General features: G+C 42.4%; 1 protein-coding gene across 1 annotated transcript in view; it reads left to right on the forward strand.

Moving 5' to 3' along the window:
- Positions 1-17055, forward strand: part of rapgef6 (Rap guanine nucleotide exchange factor (GEF) 6) — a 133170-nt gene that overhangs the window by 1063 nt on the left and 115052 nt on the right. The window lies entirely within an intron of this gene.

Raw genomic sequence — 17055 nt, forward strand, 5'->3', positions numbered from 1 at the left:
TTACACTCTCTGCCCCCCACCCACCCACCCACCCAAAATAACTCAGAGAGTACAGCCCCTCCGTTTTCAGTTTCTGGTGATAGTTTTGAAGTTGTAGGCACATAAAATCAGACTCCAGAATATTGTGTTTTCTTCTTTTGGAAAGGCTCCTTTTTCAGGGGCGCCACCAAGAGGGGGGGGCAAAGGGGGGCACTGGTCACGCCCAGAATTTGCTGCCACCCCTGACAAGGCAGTCCTATGTTGGTAATAATTTTAATAAAGGTGAGAGGAAGACACCCTATGTTGAGATGAAACATTAACTTGTTATTTAAAACCGACTATTATGAATTTCAAACTCTAATTTGGTTTTCATATGTAGCCATTTTCAGTGTTATCAACTTTAATTGCGGGAAATTAACTAGGCATATAATTCTTTTCTTTCTCTCGTTTTCCACATTTTTTAAAGAATCTATATTAGACAACAGCATAATAAAACTGGAAATTCTGTTTTTGGTGTGCCCCCATACGGCCACCCAATGAAAAAATTCTGGAGGCACCCCTGCTCTTTTTTGAAAGGCTCCAATTTCCTGTTTGCTTGTGGGGTGTATGGAAGGTAGAAAGCCTCTTTCACACCGTCATAGAGAGCTTTTGTGCAGACTTGAACAAACCAAAACAACCTTGTTTAGTCTATAAATATGACACAGTGATGGCAACGAAGTGGGTCTGTGATTATTTGTGTGTGATACTTACAAAGTAACTCTTTTTTTGACTTTACTGATCATATTTGTACATGGGTGAGTTGCTGTGTGTTTATTTCTTACTTAATTACTTTTTGGTATAATTAAGAAGCTGTAAATTTTGAGAATACAGTTAGGTCCAAAATTTAGACCCTTGTTTGCATTTCAAATCTTTGCTGGGCTGGATTTGGCCTCAGGGCATTATGTGTGACACCCCTGGTCTAAAACTCTCACAAGTAGCCATGGAGTAGTCTACAGCTGAGCCAGTTGGTCATGATTAAGTGTACAGACTGACGCTAAAGGATGTAGGTAGTGTCGTATCATCCATCCAACGATCTATCATCCATTTTCTTCAGCTTATCCAGTTTAGGTTCTGGATCCTTTTGCAGCTGCTGTAATGTGAAAGGGCATGGTACACCCTGGACAGGACGCCAGTCTATCACAGAGCTTTTCAAATCTTTTTCAAATTTCAAATCCTCCGTTAATCTAACCCAGTGCATGTTTTTGGACTGTTGGAGGAAGCCAAAGTACCCGGAGAGAACATACAAAGTTCACACAGGAAGATCACAGCTGGTCGGTTGATTCGAACCCAAGATCTTCTTGCTTTGAGGCAGAAAAAAAACCTTCCAAATAACAAACAGCCTAAAAACGGACTCGCTATATTTGAGGTGAGACAGACGCAATAACCAGATTCAAGAAGTACACGAAATCTTCTCAAATCTGTGTCAGAATCCTCACACAATCTCAGGACCTTAACGCGTGTTTCGCTCCAGTGACAACAACCAAATCTTGACCTTAGCTGCTGGCTTGACTTCACTCTGTTGCAGATCAGCGTCAGATCTCTTCTTCTGCTTATGTTTTACCCATCTCATTGTGTTGTACTACATCACTAATAATAATGTTGAGTCGTTGTGTTTTTCTTTTTACATGAGTCTGGACATGTTCTTGGGTATGAAAGCGTGGTTTCCAGAGATCAGTTTCCCCCTGCGTACCTGAGGCTTAGTAGAGATGAACTTGAGATTAAACAGGGGCTACGAGGTCTTGTGGGGATTTTTTTTTTTTTTTTTTGCGAAATTTTGATGAAAACTGAAAATGCAGTGTTTCTATGGCCTCTGCTTTGCAAAGTAGCATGTCCCTTCTTGTGTCAGCATGCCACATTCAATGTTGTAGGAGTTCGGGGCAAGGAAAAGGTGGTACAACACAAGCAATTGAGCATGTAGCACGGTGGCTTAGCGGCCAGCATGGAGTATGCGTGAGAGAATAGAATAGACTAGCCCTTTGTTGTCATTGTACACGTACAACTAAATTGTAGGTGCTCCACATCAACTGTGCCGAAATAAAATACAAATGGTAAACGGCAAGAATAAATAGCAAACAGGACATTTATATACAAAAGAAGAGAAAGAGACATATTGGAGAACAAACAACTAAGAAGTCTTTGTGCTTAAATCAGGTGAATTTTCACAATTGTACTTTACTGGAAACCTGTCATCTGAATTTTCTGGATGTGCTGTAGGTACGCCTGTCTCATGTACAGATGTTTGGCTGAGTGTGAAATCTTTCCCACCGCACGTTTAATTCCTCCCCAACCCTCCCTAGTTTTGTGGGTCTTTTTACCTCCCTGCCTACCTTTCTCGTTGCCATCCAGACGCCCCGGTGGTAACGGACGACAAATCATGCCTGGGTGATTTACAGCGGTTTGGGCTTCTCCCAGTACACATCGGGCATTTATGGGAATTCCAGTCATCGCAAAGCCACAGGCTCCCGAGGGAAAGGTGCAAGTAAAGGAGAGATGCTTGCTCTCTCAGCAAGCATGAACAGAGCGGAGGAGCATATCTGTGTGTGGTCGAAGCCTTGTTCTTGGAGTGCTCGCAGAGAAATGTTTCAAAAGAGGCCGTGTGTTTCAGCAGGAGCTATCGAAGACAGTGGTTTGCTCAGCGCTGACACAGCTCAGCAAATTAGGGTTAAGTAAAGGATAACACTGGGATGTTGATTTAAAAAATTGTTGCCCAGGTTAAAGGCCTCCATCCACGGGCCCTGGTACTGTCTAGTCAGCACAGAAATGTCAGCATTTGTCATTTTCCTCTCTTTAGGGGCCTTTGGCTCCCATTCATTCTTTAAAACTGGCCCCACAGCTGAGGGCAGCCTAGGCTAGATGATGTCCAACAGTGGAAATGGTACCAAGTGTTCTGATTTTCTTTATTTGATCAAAATGTCACTGCATCAGAGAGGCTCATGTAACTGTAATTTCAATTCAATTTATTTAGCGCAAAATCACAACAATTGCCTCAAGTTACTTTATATTGTAAAGACCCTACAATAATAGACAGACACCCCAATGATCAGCAAGCACTTGGTGACAGCGGGATGGAAAAACTCCCTTTAAATAGGAGAACCTGGGTTAGGGAGGGGCAGTCATCTGCCGTTACCGTGGAAATGCAGTCGCATATATATGGTATAGTTAAAGTCATAGAACGAGCCAAATCTGCGTGAGGCTGACAGGAAATTGCATCCTAATTCCAGTTTTATATGGAATATACTTTGCTCTGCACGACACCTCAGTTGCATCTTTCTAGAAAGCGAACTAAGTTGGTAAAGCCACTGTCTCTGATGCTGAGCCTTTAAGTGCTGTGATGTAAATGACAGAACACTTAAGGGGAATGACATTGAAAGAAAGCCTCCACATGTGCTTTTGTGCAAAGTACACACACATTATTTAGTATCTGAAACTGCATGTGGGCATATATGGTCTTCTTGCTTCCTGCTTGCTTTCATTGGTACTTTATTTTTCTCTTCGGTGTTGCTCGGGCATCGCTGCACAGCTGACAAAGTCTGCTCAAAATACGCTTCTGGTGACTTTCAGCGATATAGACAGCAGGAGGTGAAGACACCCAAACATGCGTGACACCAGTAACTATAAAACCGATATTCTCAGATATTTGCGGCGTCCAATTGGTTCGATGTAGTTTACAGCTAATTACCACTGAACATGGCTAGACATGTTGCTAGACAAGCCTGGCGTCTTCTAGCTGTACTGATATTGCAGTTTGAGCTATATCTTTAGGCTTCAGTAATTAACCCAGCTTACTTTACGACAGGATATTTTATTACCCATAAAGTACCTCAGACTATGCAATTTTCTCTGGGGTTGCTGTTTTAACCGTAATTATTGCAAAATTAGGAAAGTACTCCAGTAAAACAAACCAAAAGTAAAAACCAGTTTGACACATGCATCATTTTACAGAGAACTGTGTGGGTTGCATTTTGAAGTTTGATTCAGACCTTTTTCATATTTAAGGGAGCATGGTGGCACGTGTTGGTTAACAGCAAGAGGGTCCTGGGTTCAAATCCACCAACTGGCTGGTGGATCTGATGTATGCATGACTGGTTGTCAGTCTTTTTTTGTTAGCCCTGTGACGGACTGGCGTCCTGTCCCCATCTCTCACCCTATGGCAGTTGGGATAGGCTCAATACCCTCCACACCATCACCACCCCCACTAACCCTCCTGAATTGGATGAGCAAAAGAAAATGAATGGATTTGGTCGCTTTGCAGAATACAACTTCAGGGTTTCTGCCAGTGCATTGCAAAAGTAGAGATTGTTTTTTTCCATAACAGTTAATCTGTTTCAACAATCCACCCTAAAAATTCTATAAAAAATGTTATAAAGAACCAGTCAAATCTCATGACTTAATAGACCTGTACAGCTTGACTCCACTTATCTGCACTAATGACAACAGGCCTGGTCATTTATAATGTATGAGTGGAAGAATAGCCATGATTCTTTGCTCTACTGCTGTTCTACACATAAAGTGGGAAATAAATTGACCACCAGTCTCTCCTTTCACCTTCTTGTTCTTCCTCCTAAATCACATAATAACAGTCATTGTTAAACAGCGGCTGTGAAAACCTTTTTTTCCCAGTTTTCAGTCAAGAAATGGAATCAAATCTCAGATCAGCAGCTTTTGAACACACTGACATTTTTTGATGAGCCAAGCAATTCGTTGGATTTTTTTGCCAGTTTATAAAATATAGTCAGTGAGACATTATTCTGTCATCGTGGGGCAGCATCGAGGTGAATGAAGTGGATAGGAAGTGATGTTTTAGACGAGTGAATTAACCTTTCAAAGCCAAATTTTTGGATGCAGCGTTTTTGAAGGCGAACGCCGCAAACTGCCAGCTGAAGTGAGGTAAATGACACTGATTATCTTGTTGCAGTTGCGTTTGTCAAGTTGCGGGATGTATATGGCAGCATGTGGACTGTCACTTTTTTGAAGCGGAAGTGCTGGGAAAAACGGGCAGCATAAGAATCAATTTGATATGAGCCAAGCTGTGTTGGCTGCACAGTTTTTCATGGTGTCTCCTAAAAGGAAGGTCTTGTGGGGTGTTTCCAGTATTCAGTGATTAGTACAAGAAGCAGTCCAAGGAAAGACAGCCAGTGAACTCTTAACAGGATCATGGGTGCCTAGTACTCACTGATTGTGGCATAAATTGCTGAAAACCTTAATGCTGGCTAAGATCTGTAGTGTGACTTAATAGTAACTCACATGGACTCGTAGCTGGCTGTGCATCAGAGTTGGACTGTGGTGAAGTGAAAGAAAGTGGCCTGCTCTGATGAATCAGCTTTTCTCTTCCTTCACCAGGCGCACGTCTACTGTTCACCTGGAGAAAAGATGAGTCCATGCACTATGGAAAGAAAGCTCTTCTCGTTCTGCTGAGAAAAGTTGGCCCTGCCACTTTGACGTGTACTAAACACTGGTGCAGACTCCCTTCACCCCCTTTCCAACAGGATAGTGCATCATTCTGCAAAGTTTTAATGAATGTGACAAAGTCTGAGGAGGAGACTTAAAGAACCTACAGCTCGTGTCCTCCTGCCTGATAGCACAGGCCGTCTTTAGAGGTCTTTGCTTTGTCGGAACTGCTTTGGTGGAAGAGGGGCGACCTACATGGTGTAATGCAGGTGGTTTCCATATTAAAACTGCCTATTGTACATTGGTGGCCCACTTAGCATGAGAAATGGGTATATTTTCTTAATTTTCTGCAAAGCTTTCAAACATAAATACACGGAAGAAAATTTCTCAGCATTTACTATTGGTTTCTAAACCACAGGTTGGCCTGTGGTTTAGACATCTGTTGAAGAGAAACTGAATTTGTGAGACTTCCTTTCACAGTGTCAGACTGACTGTTATGCCAGTTATAAACTGGCGTGCTAGGCAAACACTGGATCAGTAAGGCAAAGGGAGAAAATGGGTGAAAATAAGTGGGAGAGTGGAAAAATCAAAAGATTAGAACAGGGTAAAGAGATGGAAGGTGGGGGAACAGTCAGATGAGTCATAAAAAAGAGTTGCAACACAATAGATACACGACAACAGAAGGGAAACTGAGGAAGTTTTTATGATACAGAAAGCGGGAGAGAGAGCCAGAGAGATGCACTCGTTGATAAGAATGTTTTTATGAGGTATAGATTATTGAAGAGGTGACACAGAAGGCAGGAAGGGGAAAGTAAGAGACAAAGTTACTGGAAGGTTATATAAGAAGGTCCTTCAGAGGTGGGAGGGGGAAGATATGGGTTTTTTACATTGAGAAAGTCAGGTAGGCAATGTTAGACAGATATGTGTGGATGCATAAAGAAAACTTCAGATGAAGTTTTTGTGTAATTTTTTTGACGTGAACTTTCACGCCAGAACAGGGAGAAAACATCTCACAATGATAAATGCGAGATGGATATAAAATAGTGCTATTTGAATGCAAAAGATATGACACAAAAGTTCCTGTTTAGAAGATTTTACTTGAACCTTTTTATCCACAGTAATGTGCACATCAAATTAAATTAGATCTTGCTTACGTGTTGGTGTGTTGCTTCAGGTACTGGTGACAAAATGACGCAAGTCCACTTTGAATTGCCCAATAACTGTTTGTTGTCAGATGACAATAAAAGGTTCATCCTAGCTTATCTGTTGCTGCAACAACAGATGAGCTAGGATGAACCCTTTGCTGAAGCACCATGTGTTCAATGCGGTGTTTGCATTTAAATGAGAAGGAGTGAGGTGTGTAAGGTGTCCATGAAAAACCTGTTGATTCACTGGTTAACTGGAGTATGTAAACGTAGCACTAAAAGTACAAAATTTTGTATTTGGTCTTTATATCATTGTTATAGCAATTCCTCTTGGCAAAAACTCTTATACCGCTGAAAAGCTTGTTTATTTCTCCCTAACTGGTGCCACATTTGTAAGGAAAATACTTTTATTTATTGGTTTTACCAACTGTAACAGCCTGGCACCTCTTCCTCGTGCTGGTCACCAGCTTGGTCACACATTGTGGGATGGCATCTCACTGTTCAACCAGCATTTGTCACAAGTCAACCAGTGGTTGTGTTGGTCACAGAAAAAGCAGACAATAGTTAAAATTGTTTAGATAGCAAGCATCTTTGTTGCACTACTGTTACCCTTTCTAGTTTTTTAAAGATTAACAATGACTTTGTCTTCATGCTGGATGTTGTCTTTTGTCTCTGAGTGTCTCTGTGAGCAAAGCTGCACCTACACAGGGCAGCGATCCGTCCGTCCGTCCCGCACAGCTGGCATCTTCGTGGGTGGATGCTGGCTGGTTGCAGCTGCTGGGCCTATTGAATTTTCTGGCAGAAACCTTTCATCAGTGTTTAATCAATGTATTTTAACAGGACACTAAATGTGGAAAGGAACTGACTGGCATTTGTGTAACACTTTCGTGGGAGGAAGCTGAGGAAGTACCTGGAGGAAACCCCTGCAGGCAAAGAGGAGAGCATGCAGTCTCCACACAGAAAGGCTTTGAACCAGGAACCTTCTTGCTGTGAGGCTGCCCCATTATGTAACCTGAATTCAAGCCCCTTGAGGCAACTGTTGTTGTGATTTGGCGCTACAGAAATAAAATAAAATTGAACTGTTTTGACACACAGACCCGAGAGGCCACCCTGCTCCTTTAATTTAACCGTGGTTTGACTTGGGTAATCATTGGGTTTCATTTCCTTACACCTAAGCAATCCCCTAACGACCACGAGCCTGTCGAACCAGGTTTCTAAAGTTCCACTTGTGGCTCTTGATTCTTTATTAAGGTTCTTTAAGGTGACAGTCATGAATGACTTGAATATACAGTCTCATGTCATATCAGCGACTATACTTGCAACATCGTCACATTTCGTCAGTCTCTGCCCCAAAGCGTCAGACGACGAGGGTCTTTTCATCCAGCCTGATGTAAACACAGCGCAACTTAACTCGCATCTGCAGGGGATACTCCCACATACCTGCAACGACATCAACAAACCCGACTGTGCCAGAAGAACCGCCGAGACAACAGGAAATCTGAAATTAAACGGGCACAGAGCAGTCTGTGTATGAGTGGCGAAGCTGTGTGTGTCTGTGTGTTTAACTGGGTGAATAAACACAGCCTTCCCCTGACCCGGGACACTGAAAGCTCTCCTTGTGGATCCAATAAAGGCCCCTCCTAACTGAGCTTAAGGGCCTGTGGACTGGGAGGGAGGCAGGCAGATGCTGAAAAACTGGTAGTGACTCAAGTTTTAGTGAGTGAGTTTTTCTCCTCTATGTAGTTTGTGGTTGTTGGTTTCAGTTTAGCCTTATATATATGCTACTGCAGGCGGGTAAAGCCTGAGAAATGGCACCAGGGTAAAGTTAGCGCTTTGGGAAAAAAAAAAATGCAGAGTAGTGTAATAATGAAAGCAATTTATGACACTGTTTCATCTAAATAGGGATATGATGAAATACTAGAACAACACAGAATTTTCAAAGGTTTTTCACTGAGTTTCATAAGGCTACATTAGTTTCAATCCACCCCCAGTGACAAAAATACTAATTGTTACATAAATGTATCTGAAATGCTGCTTTCACTCTTTTCTGGTCAGCTGTGTTTACTCACTTAATCCTTCTAAGAAACTAATCTAGCCATAGTCTGTGTTTACTGCCTTAATCACTCTGTAATCCCACGTTTCACTTTACACATTCATTATAAGCTTGTGTTGAAACAGAACCACTTGTAATACTAAGTCCCTAATAGCTTGGCTGTTTAAAGCCTGTTTTGAAGTCCCTCGTTCACACAGCAGTCGACAACAACAGCAGGGCTTTGTCCCGGTGGGTATTGTTTGAATGTAAACACGTCAGCTTTTCCTGTGGGTGCCACCAACCATACCAACCACACTGCCCACAAGCCCAAGGTTCCCAGCATATGCGAATGCAATGCATAGCGCAAACGGTATAGCATGTCACTGCTGCTGTGCGTGTGTGTGTGTCTGTGTGTGTGTGTGTGTGTGTAAGCGGTGGGAAGCGTAACTACATTCCACACAGGACAGCAGGCGTGAACAGGCAGATATCGTCAGCTCTGTGCTGTTGGGTTTGTAGGGAATGCAGATCAAGGCTACATATGGAGTCATATTGCATAGTTTAGCTGACGGGGTTACCTTGACATGCTCAGCATGCATGAGTTGATCATTTGCTGTGTTGCTCTGCCAAAAGCTGGTGTGCAATGCCTAATTGCAAAATGATTATTACTAAACTTGGTAGATATTTAAAAAAAACGGTGGGGCATGGGGTTAAGGGCTTAAATTCTTAAATATATAAATATCCCCGGGATGTCAGTGTCCTGGAATGCCAGTGTCCTGGAATGCACTTTGCTTGTTAATGCTATGTTAGCCATCTTGTTGGTGCGGTTATTGAGAGTGACCTGCCACTAATGCGTGACAGCTTTATTTGTGATAATGAGCAGTAAGGAGATGCTCGTGTGACCATAGGGTGACCACGTACTAAAGCAGGAAGTAGCTATGCTTTAAGGAATGACAAAAAGAAAAGTAGATTCATAAAATTTGTGCATCTGCTTAATATTTTCACTATCAACCTTTGTTTACTTATGCCTGTCAATGATCTGTAATAGAGATGCATTGATTTTTCTCCTTTGTAAACATTAGGCTACTTTCTGGATAATTTAGACTTTTAAATGACTCACGTTTATTTCCAGTTAACCGACTAATTTTAGCATGAAGGGTGTGGTACTCTGAGGTACCAGAAATCTCTCAGACTTGGCGCTTTACTGTTTTGGTTCCCTTTCTCTCTGAGCAAAAGCAGGCCAAGAAGCAGCCTGTGTAGGAACCTGTTGCCGCAGTACTCTTATTAAAGCAGTTTTATGAGCTTGCAAAACTGGTCTGGAATGTGTGTTAGAAAAGGAAATCAGCAGAGACTTACAGCTGTATGTTTGCGTACGAGTCTGCCTTACTGATCATGCCCGGTCAGGATCTGGGTCACGATTTGAGTGTTTCTTTGCAGTGTAATGATTTGTGGCAAAGTTAAATTGTTCTACCCTGAAGTATTTTCTTTACTTGACAGACTTTGTATCTTAGGTCTGTTGGCAGCATGTAGCTGTTTTCCTTGACAATAAAACAATCCAATAAAATTCAGTTTACAGGCGTACCAATCAGAATATCATAGCAAAGCAATTCTCCCTGCATCCCTGTAGTGCTGTAGGTGCCAGTACTGCAAATAACAATAACTTTCTTTTGGAATTCACCTTCAGATTGTTTTCTCAATCAACTGTATTTCATCTTTGAATATGGCCATGACTTAAACTGTACTAAATTTCATCCATCCAACCATCCTACATGTGCTGGACCTGACCTGGGACCTCCTCCCAGTGGGACATGCTCAAAACACCTCACTTGGGAGATGTCCAGAAGGCCTCAACTAGCTTTTTTTAATCTGGAGGAGTAGCATCTCTACACTTGACCCATCCGAAATTATCAAGCTCCTCTCCTGTCTCTGAGAGAGAAGCCAGATGCCCTTTGGAGGAAACTCATTTCTGCCACTTGTGTGTGTCTGGCATCTCGTTCTTCACTTCACTACCCAGAGCCTGTGGCCACAGGTGAGGGTAGGGATGTACATCACTCGGTGAAGCGACAGCTTTCCCTTTAGACTGGCACAGCATCCGGATCACTGAAGATGCCACGCCAATCATTTTGTCGATCTTCCACTCCATTCTGCCCTCAATCGTGGACAAGACCCTGAGATACTTCCATCTTCCTATTGCTAATTTTCCTATTTCCCCGACTGCTGCCCGATCCACAAAACGTCAAATCCCTATGACCCATCCCGTGAGAGGTGGATCCACAGGTGGTCGGGCCCGTGTAATTCTTTTGGGCTGCACCCTACCCTGAGTAGTGTAGCCATGTCCCTTGGTTATTATTTATGTACCGATCTATTCCATCATAGGGATTTTTATACATTTCTCTTGGTCTGACCATCCACCCAGAACCAATTTGAGTTGGGGGCACCCTACCAGGGGCAAACAACATAACTCCTGGGATGATGGGGGCACATAAACCCCTCCCCATCAACACCACAATAATGTAATGATTCATGGAGGGTCACTCCTTTTTATGGAAACTGTTTCTCGTTGCAGCAAATTACTTTGTTCTTCTTCTTCTATTTCTAGTTTGGGGAATCCCAGCCAGGTTTTTGCAGTGAAAATGCCAAATGTGAGCTTAAAACTGGAATGAGGCTGGACAGAACACCAGTGTACACAAATACCCTTCTGGCAGTTCTGCCAACAGAGAGCCGGCTGATGTCAGCAGCCCTCCTTTCTGTAGGCTGACTGCGCCTGGCATGCAGGAAACCCTGTAGACTATCTTTTGTAAAGCCTGACATTATACTCTGCAAAAATGATCCTTTCTCCTCCCAGTACAAAGAGGCATTAAGGCTTAAAGAACTGGCAGAATATGGCTGAGATTTCCCATTTATGTCAAATCAACTTTGACTTACTGGACATTTAAAACCCCCTCTCCCCTGTCAGCTCAAAGTTTCCTGACATCCGTTATGCTTCTCTGCATAAAGATCGAATGCATTTGCTTTAAGTAGAGAAGGCGAGGCCTCTAATGAGATGGAGAATTTTTGTTGCAGTGCTTCTTTTGTTTTTTCCTGTTGATTTAATAATTTATTTTTTACATATCTTTGGTTTATTTCCAAAAATATATCTTATGGATAAACGGCTAGGCAAGTGTTTTGCGTTTTTATTGGTCTTCCAAATCTAGTGAACTAAATCTTAAGATTCCCCGTCACCAGCTCTCTAGGGGGAGGGGGAGTAAAATTGATGACCAAGTGGAAACAGGTGAAGGCTAAAGCATGGTCTTTTAATGAATGACAGCTTTCACCATAACGAAAATTGCAGAACTAAGCACCACGCGAAGCCAAGAAATAAACAAGAGTCCTAACTTTTGATGTCAGTGGGAGTATCATAGCTGCGGCCCACGAGGTAGAGCGGATTGCCAGTGGTTAGATCCCCACATCCAAGCATCCTTGGGAAAGATGCTGAACTGAGTTACCCCTGATGGATCCACTGGAGTGTGAGTGTGTGTGTGATTTAAAAAAACAAAAACAAAACAAAAATGTGTGTTTGTAAATGAGTGAATGAGGCTTGTAGTAAAAAAGTGCTGTTAGAGTTCAAATATAAGTACCAGTTCATGATTACAGGTTAGTAATTTAAAGAAAAAAGCACATAACTCTCTTAAAACGTACCATTTCTGAATAAAAATAAAGCGACCTACACACATGTGGGAAGTGGGAGAGAAATGAAACAACTAACAGCGTGTGTACTTAAAGCCACAAAATGTTAACGTACCAGTAGAGTACAACAGTCACATTTCAATGTTTCAAGCCAACACTGACAAGGTTTATAGTTCTGAGAGGCATGACGGCAGACTGTTCAGTCAAAATCAGCTGACAGACTTCTTTGCTGCCCATTTAAGCGTGTGGTGTGATGGATGATGCCGCTCGTTTGGAGCAGGGACTAGAGCACCAGTCCGTCCACCAGCCATCTCCAACAACACGAGGGAAACAAGCTGCTGTAATTCTGACCGATATGGAGAGCAGACGAGGAATTTCATTTGCTGAAATGCTTTGGGTAATCGTCAGCAGACATTTCTTGATACGCTAGCTTTCCGTTAGCTTTTTAAAATTGATCTTAATACAAAAATGGTTCCTGCCAGATGGAAATGCGAATCTTGGCCAGGGTATCCACTGGCTGCACTGGAAGCCCTTGAAAACGTGGATCTTGCCCCCAGAGGCAAAGTCATGAGACTTGTGGATGGGTTCCCAGACTGACTTAGAGTATGCACTTTAATCAGCCTTTTTGCGGGACCAGAACATGCAGCTTTGATGCTTGCGGTGTTGGACCGCTTGAATATGGAGCCGCAGATGGCTAGAAGATGCAGACATCGTCCCCCATATCACAGCAGTCTCTGGACGCGTACAGCCACAAATTGTAAAGCACCACTCCAGCATTATTAAAACAGGCTCCCTGCAGTTATTAACACATCACAACACAAATCTAATTATTGATCTGCCCACTTTAGTCTGTACTTTGCAGCATTGCCTGAATCTACATCACTCTCTCCCAGACAACACTGAGAGATCAGTTTCAATCGGACACAATTCATAAAGGACTCTGAGGGAAACAAATGGCTATTTCCAGCCCATGTGCCCATGTTTGTCACCCAGTAAACAATGGGTGACAAAAACTCAAAGTAGTAAATGTCACAGCTTGTTGCATTTTTGACCTCTTTTTGTCTTTTTTTTTTTTTGTAATGTTTGTTGCCACAGCAATAAAGCATGTTCCCCTTGTGTGGTGGACTCTGTAAAGCACACCCATTTTCCTGGTTTCAAGCACCCTGCCCTGTAAATTCCTCGGAGATTGGCTGTAGTCAACAGCAGAAGCATTCCTTGCAGTAACCAGGCAGTGCAGCTACACGAGGGAATTAAAAGTGTATCTGCGGCTTTTGTTTTGCCCGTGAACACAAAATAGCCAATCCAAGGTTCGTGCACACATTATCTCTAGAGGTCTGAGCTGTTGACAGTGAGCTATGCAGTCTGCTGAGATGAGTCAGGGCTTTTTGAAGACTGAAGATTAGAAATGCAATCTCACGAAGTGATTTACAGCCACGAACAATTCAGATCTACTAAATAAAACTCCAGTAGCTCCCAGACGAACTATTTTCAGATTTGCGTCAGTACACTGTGTGCAGCCATTGAGTCTCTTCACCGTTTCATGAGGCATGAAGAATGTAGTGTAACCAAATATCTGTTACTTAGGTGACGCAAAGTAACCAGTAAATGCTGCAAAAATAAAAAGTAGCCATCTTCTTTTTTCTTCTTGCATGGTCGTGGTATAATGCTAAAATTCCTAGAAACTGAATCATGTGTGAGTAACGAGTCAGTGGGACAGAAATGCTTTCACTTAGTTTGAGTCCTTTTTTTTTTTCAGGTTTTTTTTTTTTCCCATTTTATTTTTTTAGAGTCACTTTATGGTTCTTGGCGGAGTGTTCAGGCAGAATGTTGTACAAGGAGGCACACCTGCTCCACGTCCTTCCAGATGTTGTATATCATTTTTAACTTTTTTAGGCTGGGACTATAGTAATATGTGGTCTCGCTAAGAGTCCAGCTCCATTACTGTTGTTCTTATTTAGCGGCCTCATTGTAGACTGTTAGCACACAGTGACCTGTTTCTCACCTTGCAACACAGCATATAGAAAGCAAAGAACGCGAACGGCTTTTTGGATGTTTAACATCCTCATTTGGTGGAAGCTAAAAAAGAAAATCTGGACTTGAACCCTTACTAAAGTTGTCAAAATAATCTTTGTTTATCATACACTTGGTGTCTTTGTGTAGCCCTTCAGGTTATCCACTGTTTGAATCAAGCCCTCAAAGCCTGCTTTCTTCTGATTGGCTTTCCCTCATAAACAGAAGGTTTAAAACAGCAGTCGTGGAGCGAGCAAATGCCTCGTAAACAATTACTCTTTGAGTCCAAAACCAACGATTGTTATCACAGCGACTACTTAGATCTTTTATACTAGAGATGCATTATCTGTTCCCCAAAGGGATTTGGGGTTTGACACTGCTTATCAAGTATTACCAACACTGCTAATTTACTGCCCTAAATTATCAGTATTGGTAATTACCAAAGTCATTTTTTTGTTTTCTGTAATGGTAATAAAATATTTGCATTTTTTTTTGTTTTTATCACCGGTGGTCTAATAAATTTGTCAAGCACTCTATATGAGAGAGAACAAGGAAAAGCATCACTTAGTCCCCTTCAACCAACATAGTTACAAACAAACAGCAGATTTTTATATTGGCAGCAATGTTGAGATTTTCTGTACAGACCTTTAAAAACCTTTTTTGTATTTGTGTTTCAATCTCCTCTAGATCAGTTACAATATTGGGAGTTTTTTGTATTGTATAATTAAGAATAATAGGCAAGTTTCCACCAAAAGGGCAGCTGAGCAGTAGAGTTTGGTAATTTGTGGTTGTTTCTGCCGTGCCCTGGCGTTTTCTTCCCATTTAAGAAGAAAAAGAAAAAAAGAAAGTCATATTCATGTAACACAAAATGTTTAGAAATCCATCAGCCTTGAGGATCACAAGAAGAATTTCCTGCCCAGCTGTAATTATCAGATTCTGATAGTCGGCATGAACTGTCTCATCCCATACATTTGAGATGGACTGGCTGCCAGTCGTCCCTATTGAGTGGGACGAAGTCTGGAGTGCTGACAGAAGCGGTGTTGTGGGAGGCCTCTTTTTTGGCAGATCCCACTGTGGAAACATTGAGTCACTGTCCACATCACAACACAAACCCCAGGCTGCTGCCTGGCTGCCCTCTCCCCTCTGCTTCCCATTCAGCCCTCTGACCCAAACCTCTGCCTTCATTCTAAACAAAATCGGGATGCTAATTCTTCAGCATCACGTTTCACTGAAATCAAATACAGATCAATGAGTCCTTGAAGTGTTGTAAGCAGCAATGGGTTTGTGTTGTGCCCTCTTTTCCTACATCTTAAATATGTTAGATTGGTTGTTACCAAGTCGTGTGTTTCTTGAGCCAGAGCTACTTTCTTCTGGGGTTCATATGACAAAGATTGTTACTGCAATAAACCGCGAAAAAAAAACTATGAATGAATTGTTCATTTACAGCATCTGTACATTGCACGCACTCATTCCCACTAAAAAAAAGTGAAAGGGAACTTCAGTGTGTTTACCCAGCGGTTGGATGGTGGGATTACGAGAGTGCGACGCATCAAAGGCCACGTTCGACAGTAAGGGGGATAATGGGGAGGGGGATGAGTCACTTTCTTGTGTGGTGCAAACCACAACTAATCACCAGTGAACGCGAGTCAAGAGGACGTCATTCATCGGGTGAAGCTGATGCTAACATGGCGAGCTTTGGAAACCAAACATCACTTTGAAGAGGAACTCGTCCCACTTCAAAAGAGCTCTGGATCCAGACCACAGGCAACAATAGCGTTTGTAGGATTGCGTGGCTTTATCTGATAAAGTCACGGAGGCAGGATATATGCTAGTGAAGCGGTGACCCTCTTGCAGAAAAACTGCAGGTGTGAGGTCTAGGTGGGTGCTGGGAAATGTTAAAGGAACAGATGACACAGGGGCTGTCCTGTCGTGGCTGGGAATTTCGGCTTGGTTGCTGTTGTGCATGGAAACATTTTCAAACCACTACTTCACAAAGACGTTTTTTTTCCTCACACGGTCTCCTCTTTGTCTTTAACACGGGCCGTGCATACAAGGTGCAACTGCTCACCTGATATTTTAATATTCAAAGCGGAGATTTGGCCACTCTGAAGATATCGGGAATCGGGCAGTGTTTCTGTTAAGTGAAAGCAAAAGACACGAGCTACAAGGGCTTGTACCGACAACATTCCTGCTTTCCCCTTCTTTAAAGGCATGAAAAGAATGAAGCCGGGCCGGAACAACACTGGCCGTCACTCAGGTCTTTGTGCGCTTGTTCTCACGGTCACTTATATTAGAATACCAGTTGATTGAATACAGTGGTTGAGGGATGTTTTAAAGATATGTTGCAGGAATATAAGCTCATATGAACCTTGTCTTTACAATTTCTGCAAGTTTGCGACTGAAATTCGACTTCCTGAAAATGCAGCCCACATGGAATTCGGCAGTAACGCACCTGGAGATGAGATGAGCAAGCGTTTGAGCAACATGCGGTTAAGAAGAGGGGGAGTTGATGCAATAGTTTGTAAATCAGACCACTTACACATCATGGTGTGGCGGGTACGCTACACTGCGCTTGCAAAGACTTGTGAGGACAAGTCGAAAGTGATGATAAAATGTAAGCAAACATAATGACGCGTGGTTTGGTTTGGTTAGTTTATTGTGTGTTGCTTAACCCATGTGTCTCAATCTGATGGTTCAACTATCATTGTGACTCATGCAGTTTTTACTCAGTTTCGTGTGTGACAAATCCCCAATTTCTACTCTTGTGAAGCTTTAAATGGGAAGTTTTTCGTCTTTCTT

Source organism: Simochromis diagramma, unplaced genomic scaffold (genome assembly GCF_900408965.1).
Source record: "Simochromis diagramma unplaced genomic scaffold, fSimDia1.1 OVJJ01000216.1, whole genome shotgun sequence".
NCBI lineage: Eukaryota > Metazoa > Chordata > Actinopteri > Cichliformes > Cichlidae > Simochromis > Simochromis diagramma.